This window comes from Notolabrus celidotus, chromosome 17 (assembly GCF_009762535.1).
Source record: "Notolabrus celidotus isolate fNotCel1 chromosome 17, fNotCel1.pri, whole genome shotgun sequence".
Taxonomy (NCBI): Eukaryota; Metazoa; Chordata; class Actinopteri; order Labriformes; family Labridae; genus Notolabrus; species Notolabrus celidotus.
The window spans coordinates 24,252,820-24,270,358 of record NC_048288.1 but is presented as its reverse complement, the minus strand read 5'-3'; the positions used below and the strand labels follow the sequence as shown (position 1 = coordinate 24,270,358).

Here is a 17,539-nt window from a genome sequence, read left to right as displayed (position 1 = left end):
ACACGTCTATCAAAACATGAACCACAAGATTTATGAACAGTTTCTACCCAAAAGCCATCACCACACTGAAATCTGAACTGAAAACACACCTCTAAATAAAATACAGCAACAATGTGCAATAACGATGTGTTACAACCATGTGCAATATGGACTCTCTTTATTTTTATTATCCTTTTTCTCATCCTCATACATTGGCTTTAATGATGGCATGTTGTAGGTGCGTGTGTTTGAATGTGTATTTATTCATTGTCTATTTATTGTATCTTTATACTTATGATTAGGCCAGGTCTTGAGTGCACCTTAATCTCTTTGTATGTTTTGTACAATGAAAAAAATCTTGAATCTTGAATCTTGTACAGCTTGATCTTGATAAACAAATACGAGTAAAAATAGTTCATTGATAAATAATGATACTTAAAATCCTTAGCAATGCTACCTATTCTATGAGACATACTCTGAGCTTTGGGCCGAAAAAAAAAATTGGGCCATTTGACATAATCAAAACTGATGCATAAAAAATGTACCTCACATTTACTCTTGAAAAATGAAGGTTTAAAATATTTAAACCAGGCTGTTAACATGTGTAGTTCTGCTGTACAAATCCAAATTTTGTAATGGGACCTAATGGGCTTCACATGGCTTATGGAGCCAGCCTCAAGTGGACACTCAAGGAACTGCACATTTTGGAACTCCTGCATTGCCTTAACTTTTCTACCCCAGAGGATGCTGCTTGTTTTAAGCTCTCACTCCAGGCACTTAGTGGACAGGACATATAAAGTGAAATAGAGAAGTTGCAAATACAACTTTGTTTAAAGTAATTTACTACACTAAACATTCTTTAAAACACTTCTACTTGAAATCACTTGTAGCTCATTAGGCTGCAAAAATGCAAAGAAGAGTTGGAATGAAACTAATCAAGGTGATCTGAAGTCATCAATACTTTATGTTCTGGGTCTTTACCCTGTTACACCTCTAGCAGGAGGCATCCAAGACCCCAGGCCTCCTCAATCCGCCCTTTTAATATGGATGAGCTGACTGCAGTCACTTCGACTGATATTGTCCTTGATTTCTGGGCTGTTCATCCTGTCAGAAAGACTTAACCCAGTGAAAGAATACAATCATTATTCACTCGAAGTCTGAATATAACTTTTGTCAGACAAGCATCGACTGTTAAATCAAAAGCTTTTCATTCTTGCACAGTCCCGTACAGGCACGGATTGCACATCAGGAGCATCGGGACATTTCCTGGTGGCCTGAGGGTCTGTTTGGTGTGCTGTGAGCAGTCAGTGTGTACAGCAAGAATGAGTGAATAGACCTCTCTGGATGCACGTATCATTATATGCGAGTGTGACTCTCATGGTTGGTTTATTGTGGTTGGCCAATTGTCTAGTGTCCTGACCGCCATCTGCAAAACATGACTTCATAGCGGCCCTTGCGACAGACATAGCAACTGTTTACGCTCTGCTTCCCGATTGACATAAGACAGCATTTTCAGCCGGTGAAATGGAAAGGAAGAAAAAGAAAGGTGGAGAGGAGATGGCCAGAATTAGATAGAGGGAGGCCCTTTCTATAGATGCAGCAAAATGCAAGAAAATAAGTGACATGTGTGTTAGTAGGGGGCCAGGTTAGCCACATCACACCTGTCCTGCAGCAACTCCACTGGCTTCCCATTAAAAAAAGCATCATTCTCAAGATTCTGTTCCTCACTTTCAAGGCCATCAACAACCTAGCTCCTCAGTACCTCATTGACCTCCAAACAAAAATACCCACCCATAGTCTCAGGTCCTCCTCTTCCATCCAAATCGCCCTCCCACCTGCTCGCTTGACCACCATGGGGTCGAAAGCCTTCAGCCGCTCGCCCCACTGCCTCTGGAACTCTCTCCCCCTGGACGTACAAAATTCCACCTCTCCCACCACCTTCAAATCCCGCCTAAAAACTCACCTTTTCCGCCAAGCATACTCACTCTAATCTGTCTCTTTAGACTTTATTGTCCCCTTTGGGAAATTCTTTTCCACAGCACCTTCCTGTATTTCCACAGACATAGACAAACATAGAACATACACTGTAAGCTCAACAAACTGTCCACCTAGACATCAACACTCAGACAGAGTTGTGTAATTCAGCGAGGCTTTTTGTTCAGGCTCGCTATAACAGCAGGGATCAGGCTCTTGCCGAGGCGAGCTCTTCTGCACCTCAGAGCTCTGTACCTGCGTCCTGAGGGGAGTGGGATGAGGTGGGTGTTTAGTGGATGTGTGATGCCCTGTTCTATTGAGGTTGCGATGCGTGTGATGGACTTGTGGTTTAAGTCTGTGAGGTTTGGTGTGGGGAGACCGATTATTTTAGAAGCTGTGGTGGTTATGCATGTGCCTGGAATGACTTCCCCTCCCCTTAAATTTTTCTAGTATTGTATCTTTATTCTAATGTATTTATGTATTTATGTATTTATTTACTGTTGAGTGTTGATTTTATTATTGCTATGTTGTAAGGTGACCTTGAGTGTCCAGAAAGGCACCTATAAATAAAATGAATTATTATTATTGTTATCATTACACATACTCAGCATGGCTAGCTAGGTAGCCATGCTAGTAACAGTGACAAATAACACCATTGGCTACAGAGTGAGCACGTCTCTCTATGGAGGCATTAAATCATAGCTGTATGAGTGCAACAGAGGGATCATATAACATGGTAGGCCATGTTTCAACCAGTCAAAAATGGCTAAAGCTATAGTGAAAGTGCACACATACTGTACAGAGAAAGTCAGCCTAGGTTCATGTGGACAGAGTAGCCTGGGATGGAGTCAAACGCCCGGCCTGAATTATTATCCCAGTCTGCCCCTCGTCTCATGTATCACCAAACTCTGAAATTAGATTACAGCTGCCACTGCTCCAAAGTATTGCAGATGAAGTAAATCAAATAATTTTACCCTCAGAAGTGAAGTCTCAGGGACCCACAAACTCTCCCACTTGTGGAAGATTCCATTGGGGGGAGGCTACATCTTTTCAGATACGGGTGTATATTATTATCCTGACAAGATCACGCTGAGCAGCAAACCCACATTGAATGAAAAGAATACTATCATCTGAAGATTGATTGCCTGAATATCAGGACACAGCAGAGTCCTGGATGCTATCCAGATCAGTTGATATCTTGTCCAAGTAATATAACAAACACTCAGTGGGACAGTGTGCCTCTTAGCTGGAGTCTAACCTCTACCTTGAATGAACAAGACTGCAGACATGTTGTATCTGTCACTCTATGTGAGGGCTGTATTCATCTTCAAAATAGGGAATGAGGGGCACCTGCAGCAGCCCCAATTCCCCAATGCTTCCAGTGCACAAACCCTTTCTATCCCTTGGGGAATGTAGAGCTCTTTTGAGGACAGAAAATACATGAAATGAAAATACACCTATTGGTTATTTGTTATGGGGTTGCAGGCTTCCTTTTAGTGACTGTGTTGGGCCCACGTTTTTGATCCTCTTTTACAGTTTCTAAGCATTTTCAAAGAGCCTGTGTGATCTTCTTGATGTTGTCAGGACGTACCCTTTGAGGCCCTTCTTTAAAGACAAAGACCGCCGCAGCAGCCTCCAGTCTAATGTCACTGTACCTGGAATATCAATGTCATTCGAGTGATGTACCAACCTTGACAACATGAAATTCAAGAGCCCTGATTACTTCAGCACAGATCTTGTCCACTCCTGGCACCTATCCACTGTGTAGACCTACACAGTGACCTATGCCAAAAAGATGAGCATGGACTCTACCTTGAAATGATGTTGAGTGTTGGAGCTGGTCAAAGTATTTTTCCTACCTCAGGCAAGATTTCCAGTCAGTCATCAGCTTTCTTTCCTCTCATTTTGAGAACATGAACCATCCAAGTCTGTTTGCTGAAAACCCTCAAAGGTTACCTCAAAATAAACTTTCTCTAGGTCGGGGGGGTCATATGTCGCATCATGAGCTGAGCGCTACTCAGTTGGTCATGTCTCAACCTTCTCCCACACACCTTTCTGGCATTAGAGTAGGTGAGAAACTGGATTCAACTACATTTCCATCTCTTGAAAACATAATCTGATAAGAAGAAACACTTCTTACATGCATTTGTAGGATGAATGGGGTTAAAAAAGTTTGAACTTTTCTCTGGAGCCAACTACTTCAGCGTCTTCAAATGCAACACCGCCATGACCACAGGTTGTCACGTTTGATTGGTAACCAAGCTTTAAGAGGCCTGTCAGGTGGAAGATGCTAGAAGAGAGAGTAGAGATGTTTCCAGAGATACAAACAGCAGTGAGATGCTGATAAAAGCAAAAGCAGTTTTTCATTGGTACTTTGACAGACATTCAATTATAACCTTGATCTGTGAAGTATTTTTTTCCATCTACATCTTTTTTTGCCAAGCCATTTAAACTGATTCCAAACCTCAACAGACATGGCTCAACCAGGTAATGAATGGGTAAACCACTGGAAAGTGGTGGCCTAGCTGTCTAAGCGCCCTACATTCAGAGGCTACAGTCCTCGTCGCAGGGGTCGCCGGTTCGATTCCTGGCCAGTTGACCATTTCCTGCATGTCTTCCCCCGCTCTCCACTCCCCACATTTCCTGTCTCTTTTCAGCTGTCCTATCAAATAAAGGCAAAAAGGCCAAAAATATAACTTAAAAAAAAAAAAAAGAAATTGGTTGAGTTAAAGGGATAGATTTTTTTTTTATGGGGTTAATTGAGGTACTTGTCAATAGTCAATGCAAAAGCCTCAGGAGATCCCAGTCAGCTCAGCCTCTTTGTTGAGAAACTGGCCAGAGAAGTGGAATGGAAGCTAGGCTGGTGTATTTTAATAAAGTAAACGTATCATATAGAGTGTAGGTTGTGTTTTTATGCAATAAAAAAATAACAGTGGGAGTCACAAAAACAACTTAGAAGATGCATTTCCGTTCTTCCTTTCTAGTTTTCCAATTTAAATTCTAGAAATTGAAGAAAGTGAGTAAAAAAAACTGTGTTAAACAAGGTGGGAACTTGGCTTACTTATGGCTGAGCACAGTGCTGTAAAATTTCTAAATAGAGTGTTAACTCACACTGACATCAGTACGTGGGTCGTAATTTAAAAAAAATTCCATCTTATGTGTTAGTGCTGAGGCTGTCAGAAGCAGTTGATAGCCCAGCTTCTATGTCGGTTTTCCTGCTGGTAACTCAGCAATAGGGGGCCCAGTTGACGGGCATTCCCGGTGGGTAATACACTTACTATTGACAGAGTTAGGCACACCTCTGTTTATTGTTAATTTTTGATTTTACTTTTCTTATCAACTTTTAAAGTGGATGTTCACTTGCAATAAATATTTACAAAACCTTTAACTTACGTAAAATGTAGTTCTCTTACATTGTCAACTGTGTTCAAGGAGCACAGGCAGGAGAACCGCTGACCTGGACCTGGACCAGCACCCAGGAGCAAATTTGTGAGGTCAAAGAGTCTCAAATTTGCATGAAGAAAGTAGCACATTTTTGAGAAACACAAACTCAGAAAATTGAAACCGCATTACTTTGCTTTGAAACATCTCACAGAGGCAGCCACTTAATAAAGAATGCCACATGCTTACGAGTGAGGAGGTATAACAGTATGACACATGGCTTCATCAGGTAAATGTGCTTAAAGTGAAATTAATGAAGTTAGTTTATGATTCATTTAAGAGGGATGGTCATAATCAAATTTTAAATCAGATTGAAAAGTACAGTTTAATGAGGTCGAGCATGGCAGGCATGATAAAGAGCAGCAGTGTCTGGTGCGCAAAAGTGAGAGGCGATGAGGTTCTCTTTCTCTCAAATTTGCGACTTTAATCTCAGATTATTACTCCAACTCTTTTCTACATTGGTCCTAATCTGCCGTTGTAGCTCAATTAATTTGAATGATCAGGTTGGGCCTCTCTCTTCGTAGCCCCTTGCTCAGTCTTGGTTAAAAACACTGATAAAACTTTTGCCTTCAGTCTTAGTCAACACCAACTTTGTTGCCTCCATTAAATGAATTACTCACAAACTTTTCAGCAACTAGTCAAAACACCCACTGCACCTTAATTTATAGTATAAGTCCTGGAAAGTGACAATCAGTGGAGCATATACAGAATCTGTATCATGAGCTGTTACAGAGATATGTGTCACGTTTTTCTTTTCATTAGTCATTCACAGCCATGAAAGATCTCTCTCCTTTAATGCCATGGCTCAGTGACAAGCTGGTGGCGTACAGTGTGGCGAGGGATGTAGATGGCCAGAACTGGGTAATTGCTCTGGTATCGGGGGGGAAAAGGACCAAATTGGAATGAGTCTTGGAGGCTGGAGCCTCGTTGATTGAGAAGCAGCAGCGGTGGCGAGAAGGGGCAGACTTCCTCCATAGGAGCCGAGATAAGGAGGACACAACGACAAAAAGAGTGGGGAGACCCAGGCATCTATTAGAGAAGAGTGTGTATGTGTGTTGGCTGCCAGTCGGTGCGCACAAGTAAGCATGAGAGTCAGAAAGGAGCAAGTTTGCTCTGTAATGAGCTGAATGAGTGTAATATTTTGTGGCGGTAAGTCTAGTTTGACCTCGGCGTGGGAGGCTTCTTCCACATCACCTTGGGCTCTGCCATTGTTTCATCAAAGCTTAATGATCCTGCATGCACAGTGACAAGCACAGAGGTATATTACTAACACTGTGTGCTCATACAAGGCATCATTATAATGAATATGCTGCACAGGCCAATGCAATAGAGAGTATTTTCACAGTGGAGTCAATCTAAGTGTGTTATAAGTCAAGAAAGAGCAAATGTTGGTCTCCCTTCACTGTTGACAAGAGCCTGAAGGCTTGTTCTATTGACAGGTGGTGGTATGCAATACGCCCTTTTTACATTTTACACAAGGACATTATGGTTCCGAACTATTTAATGACTTGTACCATGAGAAGGTAAAAGTGGTAAAAGTGGTAAAAGTGAAGGAATAGCAGTCATTACCATCAAAACGCCCTGCTGCTTTTCAGCTCGGGTAACAAAGTCAGTACAACAAGAATACCTATTCTGGTCATTGTTGCCAGCTGCAGGGAACTCTTCATTGGCTTTTGCACTTTGTGAAAAGTTGGAGATTTTCAAGCTTGGACTAGAGTGGCAGCTGTGCAACCATTAAGGTAATTTCAAATGTTTTTTTTTCCTTTGGATAAAGCTGAAAAAGAAAGTATTTGTCACGTAGCTTCATTCTCCCAAAGACCTCGAGATAATTAAAAGAAAGTATAGGGGCTTGGGGTGATCTTTATATCCTGATGCACAGCCATGGAGCTCACTATTCAAGCACCACTTGTGATCTCAGCGGGCCTCCATTGGGGGACAGGAGAGGTCACGACACTGCCCAGCTTGATCAAGGATTCCTCTGTCTTTTGTCCCCCCTTGGTTTCCTCTCTGGTGTGCTCTTTTGCTGCTGGCGGTCTCTGCTGTGTTGTGTACCAGCATTTAATGATACAAAATTTAAATAATTTCATCTCTTTTAACACTCTGTCAGGGAAAATTGGCAATTCAAGTTAGTATGATAATTAATATACGCTGCATCTTTAATCACAGATTCTCTGTATTTAAATTCTGCACTGTTTGAACTCAAAGCAAAGCACACGTTGGGACACACAGATGTCAGAGTCTCTATGATGCATGCTAGCCAGCCTGTTTTCTTTATCAGTGCAGCGTACTGTACTCTTCGGCTTGCTCCCAGCAACATACCTCCCCTGACTCTCAGATAAAACATGGGGTCTGTCACACAGACTTGTGCTGAGCCCCGGCAGGGGAGCCCTAATGATTGCAATAAAAAACAAATGCAAATGATTACCTAGGGGTTCCCTCTTGTGTGGAATCTGTCGCTCAGCCTCTGGCTGTCGGGATGGATCACTGCCATCGTCTGTGGACGTGGAGTGTTAGGAAAATAAACACCAACTGGGCCAACACAGGCAGCAACAATGCAATAACAATAATACTATTATCTGTTACATTGTAGGGTGGCAAGCAAGGAGCATTTTTGGTGAAGAATGATGGGTCACTGCTGAGCAGAGGCACTGTCTGCCAACCTCAATGATCGCATTAGCTGGATTTTTCTTTTGTACGTTTTGATATTACATGATTTTAAAGCCACAGAGGGAGTCAGAATGATGTTATTTGGAAATTGAAAAAACTCTTAGGTTTTCTTATTGGCATGGATCTGATTTTTTTTATATTTCTAAAGAAATCACAAACTATGAAAAACAATAATGTAATCAGCTTTGTCATAATGCATGTTACATTTTTCACCATCAGCAATTTTTATGAATGTACTTTTCTTTTTTTTTAAGTTATATTTTTGGCCTTTTTGCCTTTATTTTACAGGACAGCTGAAGAGAGACAGGAAATGTGGGGTGTAGAGAGCGGGGGAAGACATGCAGGAAATGGTCGACCGGGTGGGAATCGAACCGGCAACCCCTTCGACGAGGACTGTAGCCTCTGTATGTGGGGCCCTTAGACCGCGCAGCCACCAGCGCCCCTGAAAGTACTTTTAAGGAAATTTTGATGTAAACTTCAGTATTTTCATTCTTACTTCCTTAATACCTGTAATCTGTTATAGCACTTTTCAAGCTATTCATTTTCAAATTAAGATTTTAATGAAAAAAAGTATTTGAAAGTGTCACCTCTGTTAGAGATCAGGTAGATTTTATGAAAATATCCAACAACAATGTCTGTGATATTAGAGTCAAATGTCAAGACTAACATGATTCAATTGGCTTGTTTCCACCAAGCGGTCTGGTATGGATCAGGGTTGCATGTCGCTCGGCTGGAAGTGAAGCTTTCAGCAGAGCGTCTGCCCCCTGGTGGCTGGCTGCAGGATAGGTCAAAACTCTGTCTCCCCCATTCAAATGAATGGGGGAGCAGTCAAAGTTTAACAAATAAATACACGCTGTATAAATGTTTCTCACATCCGTATGCTGTGGTGATATGTAGTTAGTATTTGACTGTTTTGTGTTCAAGGCCTCTTTTTTCTGAAAAGTTTCTTTGTCGTTAGTTATCAGAGTTTAAAAAACGGGGTTTTACTTCCGGGTTTCCTTTGATTCACAGCCGCCGTAGAGGGAAACTTCAAAGGACACACAGCGTCTTGTTACGCTACGCTGTCAGGCGGAGCTCGTTACCGGGATTTTGTAGGCTCCGGCTGAGCGGGATTTTTGGCTTCAGAACCGTACAACAGGAAGAGGCGGTGCTACGCTGTCCATTTTTATTTACAGTCTATGGTATGGATCAGTACAGTTTGGTACGGGTCGGATCAGTAACGCCTGGTCCTGTTTGTGTTTCCACAGCCAACTGTGCCCTACTTGCTGGGCGGCGTAAGAGCCGGATGCTGATAACCGCGTCAGCTACGTGATAGCGTGACGTCATGGCAGCGCGACACAGTGTACCCCGCTAATAAATGCAACGAAGAAGAAAAATGCGAGGAAAGTCTGCACCTCCGCGGCCGACCATGGAACGCTGTTTCTTGACGCCATTTTTCAAACAAAAAAAGTTATCTTCCCGAAGTCCACCGGAGATTTAAACACGGCGAGGTTATGTGTTGTTCGTTATTACCGCTGTCACAGTGGGAAGTGACGATTCTTTCGACCAATCAACGGACTGCAGTGTTTCTAGCTCCACCTTCTCGGGTCGGATCGGTATGTCTGGCACCCCAACAGAAGGGTACCAAAAAGTGGGACGGTACGGCTCGGTAATTTGGGGACCTGTCCCAATTTTAGTCAATGGAAACGCCACAAAATGTGTGCCGTACCGAGACGAACCAAACTGAACCGCTTGGTGGACACGGGGCTAAAGTGACTATTAGCAATTTTTGTTGCTATTTTTTTATAAATACCTGACAAAACGTACATTGCTCTTGACATTTAATTATGTCTGATGTATTTGTGGGCCTTCTATAACAGAGAATATGATCATTACTACGCTTTTCAGTGTTTTAGCCAGGAGTAAAGACAGCCAGTGTTTCAGTGATGTAGCCTCTTTTTCACATTTCATTCCCAGGCAGAGAGAGAAACAAATGCATCCTCTTCTATCCACTTTGTCAACTTGAGGATCATCAGCAGTTATACATTTTTATTTTATTTTACTGCAGGCAGAGAAAATGGAAATGAGTCCCGTGCCTGCTGTTGAATGGCCAGAGTTCAATTTGAAAATGTTTTGGCTCTAGTAGGTCATAACTAAAGAGTTGAGTCAACACAAAATGAGAGGCTCATAGAAATGGATTTTATGAATTATTTCCTAAAGTGTGTCAGCTTTTCGGATTTGGAGGACTGCAGAGGTCAAAGCAAACAAGAGCGCAGATGCACAGAACAGTGTATCAGTGTGTAATAAAAAAAAAAAATGCAGTCATGGCTTTGTGAAATTAGGCCTCGGGGGGCTGCATGTTCCACGTCAAATCTCCTTGGTTGGTCCTTGGTGTATGCAGCGAAGATGTGATGTTCGGCTCAGGGGTAAAATCTGCCTCCAGCTCTCCGTCAACAGGTGAATTGAGACTTAAAGCGATGAAAGATTAGCTCAGGGAAGGGCGAGGGAGCCTTTCTCTGCAGACTGATGGATCATGCATTGTCTCTGGTAAGCATTCCTCAGTGTAAGCCGGGCTAATCCTCAAGCCAAGATGTATAGCTCTGGTTGCATTTGTCTGGAAATGGACAGTTTTGCAGAGAAAAAAAAATTACCTATGATACTTAATAACTTACTGAGATTCGGTCTGCAATGATTCAAGGTCAACAGGAGACTCTGTGGATGTTTGTGGGGAGCTATAAAATATAGAATAGTAAGATTACAAGCTTGAGATCACATTACTGCAGTGAAACATAAACATACCCACAGTCAGATTGCTACAGCGGGAAATACGTGCCTTTCTATTTCATCTATTTTAAAGTGTGTTGTCGTTGTTTGGTTGTTTTGGTCCTTCGGGGCTCAAGGTGCAATATCGGTCAAAACGATCTAAACAACAATCATATGATTGATTTGTCATGCAGTTATATAAGAGGTTGATATAAAGCACACAGAGGGAGTCCTGCTGGAACACCTGAGAAAGAGACTGAAATGAGAAACAAGTTTCTGTTTCATGCTGTAAGGAAACAGCATCTTTTGTTTCAGCTCTGTTTGCTTTTGAAATCTTCATTAATAAGGGTTGTGAAGTGGCTGACTGAACAGCCAACTTATTGCTTTCTTATTGGTCACATTGGACTGTTTTATTACCATAAATAATTTACGGGTACACCCTCCTTTTTAAAAAAACCCAAAACAAAACACACTTATAAATCTATGACAGTTTTTTTGGGTACACATGTGAGGGAAAATGTATGGTGAGCTATGCAAATTAGAACCCTGACAGGGTGAGCATGATGTGAATGTCACATATTTTAACTGTTGCTATCATCACTGATGCTTATAGTTTAAGTTAATTCTTAAGGATTGGCAACTTAAAGAAGTGCTTTTATACTTTTTCATACACAGCTCTCACCTCCTGTGCAATGGCCAGTAACCCATCCATCTGATTTCTTTGTTGCTGCAGCAACTCCCAATCAATGTCATCATAACAATCTGGACGCCTTCAGGGCTCTGCAGAGGTGTTTTCTGTTCTGAGCTGATTTGAGGAGTGTGGCGGGGATTGTCAAATCTGATGAAGATTCTCCATTTAAGAAAAAAGAGATTCTTATTATTTACAGTCATCATGGACAGCTTACAAAAGCACTTTTCAAATAATGAAATCACTTTTTTTTCTCTATTCTCCCAAATCGCGTTTCTTCTGGCAGCGCTGAGATGTCTCTGCTGGAGTTCACCAGTGTGTTTTTTTGCCTCCTCCACCAAGACCTCCAACTCCATTGCTTCAAACTTCAATTTTCATTTCCAGTCACTCTGCTCTACCAAACTCTCCATGGTGAAAGCTGGTTGCACACGCAGTCTTCATTTAAGGGCGATCCGCACCACTTTTGCACCTGTTATCAATTGCACACGCAGTCATAGTAGATCACCCGCAACCATAGACTGTAAATAAAATGGACAGGGTTGCTCCGCCTCTTCCTGTTGTATGGTTCTGAAGTCAAAATATCCCTCTCCTGGGCGCAGCCATTGTGCAGCCAGAGCCTGTGAAGCCACTGTAATAAGCTCCGCCCTACAGCGTAGTGTCACAAGACGCTGTGTGTCCTTTGAAGTTTCACTCTACAGCGGCTATGAATCAAAGGAAACCCGGAAGTAAAACCCTGTTTTTTTAAGCTCCCCCATTCAGACGGATTTTTTTACCTATACTGCAGCCAGCCATCAGGGGGCAGTCACACTGCTGAAAGCCTCGCCACCAGCCAACGGAACTTCTCCCTTGCCCGCAACTTGCCCAATAATAGCAGGTGCAATTTTTTTGTCTGCAAATGCAATTTAGCGCTCGTTATTTGGGATCTTAGTAGATCAGGCCCTAAATGTGGGCAAATGTCAAGATTGTGAGGAATACATGTGTTGGAGTAATCTCAGGATGAGTCCACAGTCTGCTGTGAATAACTTGTTCAAAAAGTCACATGAGAATTCAGCGAGATCAACATGAGATTTGCTCAAATTGTGACATCACCAGATGGTGAATCTCCTTAAAAAGCAAATTTGTCTTTAAAAAAAACCCCACAACTTTATTGCATGGCAACAGTGAAGGAGGCTTCCAGAATACTGGGTTCTGGACTTTTGGGGGACCTTAAAGAGACAGTAGCTTTAAATTAAGTGTATCTGACAGAGGTTGAAATGAAGGGTTGTAAAGGATCCAGCCTGAGATAAGTATAATACTTTTGAGATGTAAGTCCTGTAAAGCTACTTCAAAGCAATCAGAGGTATCATAGATGGTTGGGGTACAGTAGCTCCTTAGGATGCTCTCACAATCTGTGCCCGCTAACTGTTATCATGTCCAGACTCCCAAGACCATCTTGAGACAGAAACTTATATTTTTGCCACATAGTCAACAGGCAGAGATGACATTTTTCAAACTCCTTTACGTGAATGGTTAGATATGACATCTGTGATCAGGTGGTCGTCCCTTGCATCGCTTTTGCCATTGATATCTAATCATTGTTGTTATGGTGTTGACCAATCAGAAAGAAGTATTTAACACAGCAACAGGTAATAAAGTAAGTTGCCACATTTGCCACAATGTTTACCACTTTAGCTAAGAGAAACTAATGTTTTTGCCACAGTGTCAACAGGTAGAGGTGAAACATACGCATTTTGATTTGACGCATGTGATCAGGTTGTCCCTGGTGTCTCTTCTGCTATTTAGAATCACCACAGAGTTTTAACCAATCAGAGTCAAGTATTTAACACACCTGGATAATACAGTTCAGTTCATCATCTGTCACATGGTTGAATTTCAAAGAAACCATTTTGCCTATTTGTTGTTTGTCAAGCTCCCCTAACAAAAGGCCTACGGCAAATCAAAAACCCTTTTCTCATTGCAAATCTTTAACAGCGCCGTGGTGAAGCTAACACCTCTGTACTGCTATATCGATCCTGCAATGGCGTAATATTGATGTGCAGGTGTGTGATTTCACATTACTTCACAGCCTATCTGGAGCATAGGAGCTGAACACACAGCAGGACTGTCACAAACACATACACACACACACAGCGCTATTCGGTGTTGGCTGCTCTGTTGGCTCACAGTGATCCTGTCCTGCTCCTGTAATGGCAACTTCATGTGGGATGACTTTGTCCCACAATGACGCCTCTGTGACATTCATCTTGGCACATTCAGGTGGGACGTTACAGGGGCTTAAAAGTTGCGCCTGTAATTGGCAACATGACAAGGGTTAAAGAGAGACTTTTAAGCCCCGCCCACAAAAAGTAGATGCTACCAACACTAAGGATTGGAGAAGATTTAACTCTTGATCTACCAACAGAAAAATCACTCTTGTTGTTTATTTTGTTTTATTTTACTTCATACATTCTTTGTACATAGATTAATTTGATGGATTATTTATGTTAGAATATTTCTAAGTTAGTCAGATATTTATTTCACTTCAGTATTCCCTCTAAGAATACTTTGAAGTCTTTCCCTTTAGGTCTGTTTAGCAATGTTTTGTCAGGTTGTCACCTTTTCTTATGCTTTTTTACTTGGTTTATCACTGTTTTTATTTTTGACCCTCCTTTTTTGTAGTTTTTGTTATTATATTTAATACATATTATTTTGTTATTGTGTTTTTCAAAATGTAATTAAAGTAAATTCACATTTCATACACACCTTTGTCTTTGCGTGATGACTTGGTCCCTCACACCAGCTTTTCAAACTCTGGATTTTCCTTTAAGAAAAAAGTGCAAAGAGAAAGTATTTTACTTCATATGCCTCCTTTTATATTTTCCGAATGTATATGTCTTTATGATGATATTAAATGACTAGTGCAGGAGCAGAGAATTGCAATGAAACATATCGTCATTAGAGCTGCTCTCCAAGTCTGAGGTGGACTAAACTGTCGGCTGAAATGACTTTTCTAATGAACTAAATTTGAATAATGCATTCGAGGACGCATTTGGAGCGCTGTTACGCTGATGATTAGGATATATGACTAAAGACCAGATGTGGCAAACCACCTCTGTGTGATGCATGACACATTCACATGATTAATGACAACTTGTGACGTTTCTTGCAGTGGCGTTTCTCAAACGACTTCTCTTACAGAGATAACCCCCGGACCTCGAGGATTCTGTGAAATCACATGAGATGAGATCAGAGCTTCTCGTGAAGACTCATGGTGATTACACTTTTTTGCTTACTGATAAACAAATGCTTGTTTTTCAATGCATTCAGATTCCTCATTCAAGACACCTTAGCATCCATATGTATGGGCTCAGTTTGGATAGTGTTCAACATCTGCATGTGCTGAATTAACAGAAAAGCAGTGCAGAGTCAGTGATGCACGTTTTATGATGAAAACTTTTCCCCTTTATCTTTTTCAGGCATGTCTGCACCTCAGTCGAAAAGGTCGCATTGCCACTCATTATCTCAGATGCTCCTCCTTTTTAATCAGCAGAAAGAAGAAGAAGAAGATACGGGCAGCACACAAATCAGAGGTCTGATAAAGTTCCTGGAGGACTTTGTTGCGACTATGGGCGACAGGGGATTAAGCCCGCCCTCCTCACCTACATGGACAGGATCCATTTTTTAAACTTCTCTGTAATCTTGAGATGTGGCTCAAACTTCTACCAACCAATTAACTAAAGACATTCCACTTCAACCTGGTGCTGAGTTGTATTTTCAGCTTTCCAGAGAGTGTATACAAACACAGAGAGAGGGAGAGTAATGGAGATCAATATGATTTAGCATTCAATGACTCACTCGTCTAACAATAGCTGATTTGTTTGTGTAACAGAGACCCCTGCTGGCTAGGCTCTCCTCGAGGTTTACCAGTTTTTTTTAAGACTTTACAACACTTCTTTCTGCACAGAGTTCACACATGGTAAAGAATTATGTCTTCACATGTCCACATTTACACTTAAAGTCACACAAAGCATGTGTTTTTAATGTGTGAAGCTCATTTGTGCTCTTCCGACTGCAAACAAAGGCAGATGTGTGTAGATCGGGATTTAAGATGCTGATTTAATTAGCTCTGACTCTTGGGGCTGCCTCTAAGGTAGTTGCTCCTACATGCTGCAAAACTCATTATGGATGAATTAATGAAGTGGGACGTACACTTGGCATCATCCATGTGGCATGCACTGATGCATTATGTATTATTATTATTATTATTTTAGGGCATGAGCAAATCAAGTTTGTTAGTTGGGTGTGTATCAGGGACAGTTGCGTGGAGGCATACTGATTCTGAAGCCTCGTCATATCACCCTTAAGTGTTGTGTACTCTCACACCCAGCGCTGTCATCTTCTTCACATTGTGGATCATTTTATGAGACACACACACTGTACGAGCACGGTACTTTTGATATCGACCGCTTTTGATTTGCATAAGAATGTTCCACCGCTTCACGTCTTTTCTGGCGTCTCTATTACATAAAATATTGTTCACTTCAGATTCCATTTATTCAGCTGAAGAAAGAGCTTTACAGTGCAATTTCCATTTCTTTTGAATAGATGTGGTTTCAACATGAAAGAATGAAAGGCTTGAGATGTGCTCAAGAGTGCGAGGGATACTTTGATGCACTTTTCATTCCTGTATCTCTTATTTTCGTCTAATTGAAGCACCTCAAGAAGTCCTATTATCTGCAGGAGATGACGTAGAGGTAAAGTGTGTTGTATTTTGTTATTGATTATAATATTGAATACTGACATTATTTACATCTTTTACAGAAATGAATGAATTGTTATGCAAAAATATTCAAAATATGATAAACATTTGTCAAAAAAAATCAGCCCGTCAGGTTTTTAGTTGTATCTTTGGTCCAATCCTCTTTTATTCCTCAGACATGAAGATAGACCTGCTTCTTAACAGCTCTTTGTTGTCTCTCATACAAATGCATAAGGTTACCTTGAGCCTCTGTATGAGACCCAGCTGTCCAGTGCCTTTGAAAATAATGAAGACCAAACTGAAGTTTAAAGGGTAGTGAACATTGGACTTTTATTCTTCATGTATTTAGAAACTTTAACTAGTGTTGCAGCTGTTCAGCATCTTTGTTAGTTAGAAGTGTAGAGTGGCAGATTGAGCCTCTGAACCAACAACAAATAATGTTCTGCTTTGAATTTCTTTCAAAAATGCAAAAAACAAAAATAGACTAGAGTAGTAGTAGTACAACTGATGGCTGCTAACCAATCAATAAATACCATCATGCATTGTGGTGCAATGGAAAACGCCCAAAAATTATCACTTGGTGTAATTTTTACCATAATCTAAGAGCTGTGCAAGTGAAGGATGGCCAATAAATGAGCCAATTTAATTTAATTTTTTAAATGTATTTATCCGACAATTCACACTGTATTGGTCGAAACAGTGTTTTGTTTTTTCAGCTTTTTTCAAAAGTTTTGGTCTCAGATCATTTCATTGCCTTTGAAATATCAATATGCAACACAATATATAACAATACTAATGCAAAGCAGCGCACTGTTTTGTAAAGAGGCATGAAGACATGCAATGGTCTTCCATCTGTTATTACCAGTTCAACCAGTAAACTTGCTTTTAAAAATACTTTAAAAAGGTTTTCTTTCTTTTCTTTTGCTGCAAGAATAAATTGCATTAATATTTGACAGTTTGTGACAAACATGACACAAACCAGAAATATATATGCAGACAAGAGGAGAAAAAAAAAAAAAGAGAAAAAAAAAAAGAAAAAAAAAAAAAAAGAAATGAGCTCTTCAGACTGAAGCCGTTTTTTGGACCAGGCTGTTAACATGTTTATTAATGCTGCAAAGATCGTCTTTTTTGGTGTGTATGTGGTTTCTGATGTTTCTGCAGTCAGACTTAAGCGAACGCTCGATGAACTGCAGTTTTTTGCACTTCCTCAAGGGCCTTCATATTTTGAGACCAGAGGTTGCCGCTTGGTTTTACCACACTCTCTAAGGGGAACTGCATAATACTTTAGTTAGAGAGGTAAAAACACATAT

The 17,539-nt window shown here is 41.0% G+C and overlaps 1 protein-coding gene across 1 annotated transcript in view; it reads right to left on the bottom strand.

The window, feature by feature from the left end:
- cdh19 (cadherin 19, type 2) overlaps nt 1-17,539 on the bottom strand; it is a 291,932-nt gene that overhangs the window by 105,715 nt on the left and 168,678 nt on the right. Inside the window, exon 7 of the mRNA XM_034706572.1 lies at nt 14,234-14,291. The gene's annotated coding sequence lies outside the window, so the exon portion shown is untranslated. The remainder of the gene's footprint in view (nt 1-14,233; nt 14,292-17,539) is intronic.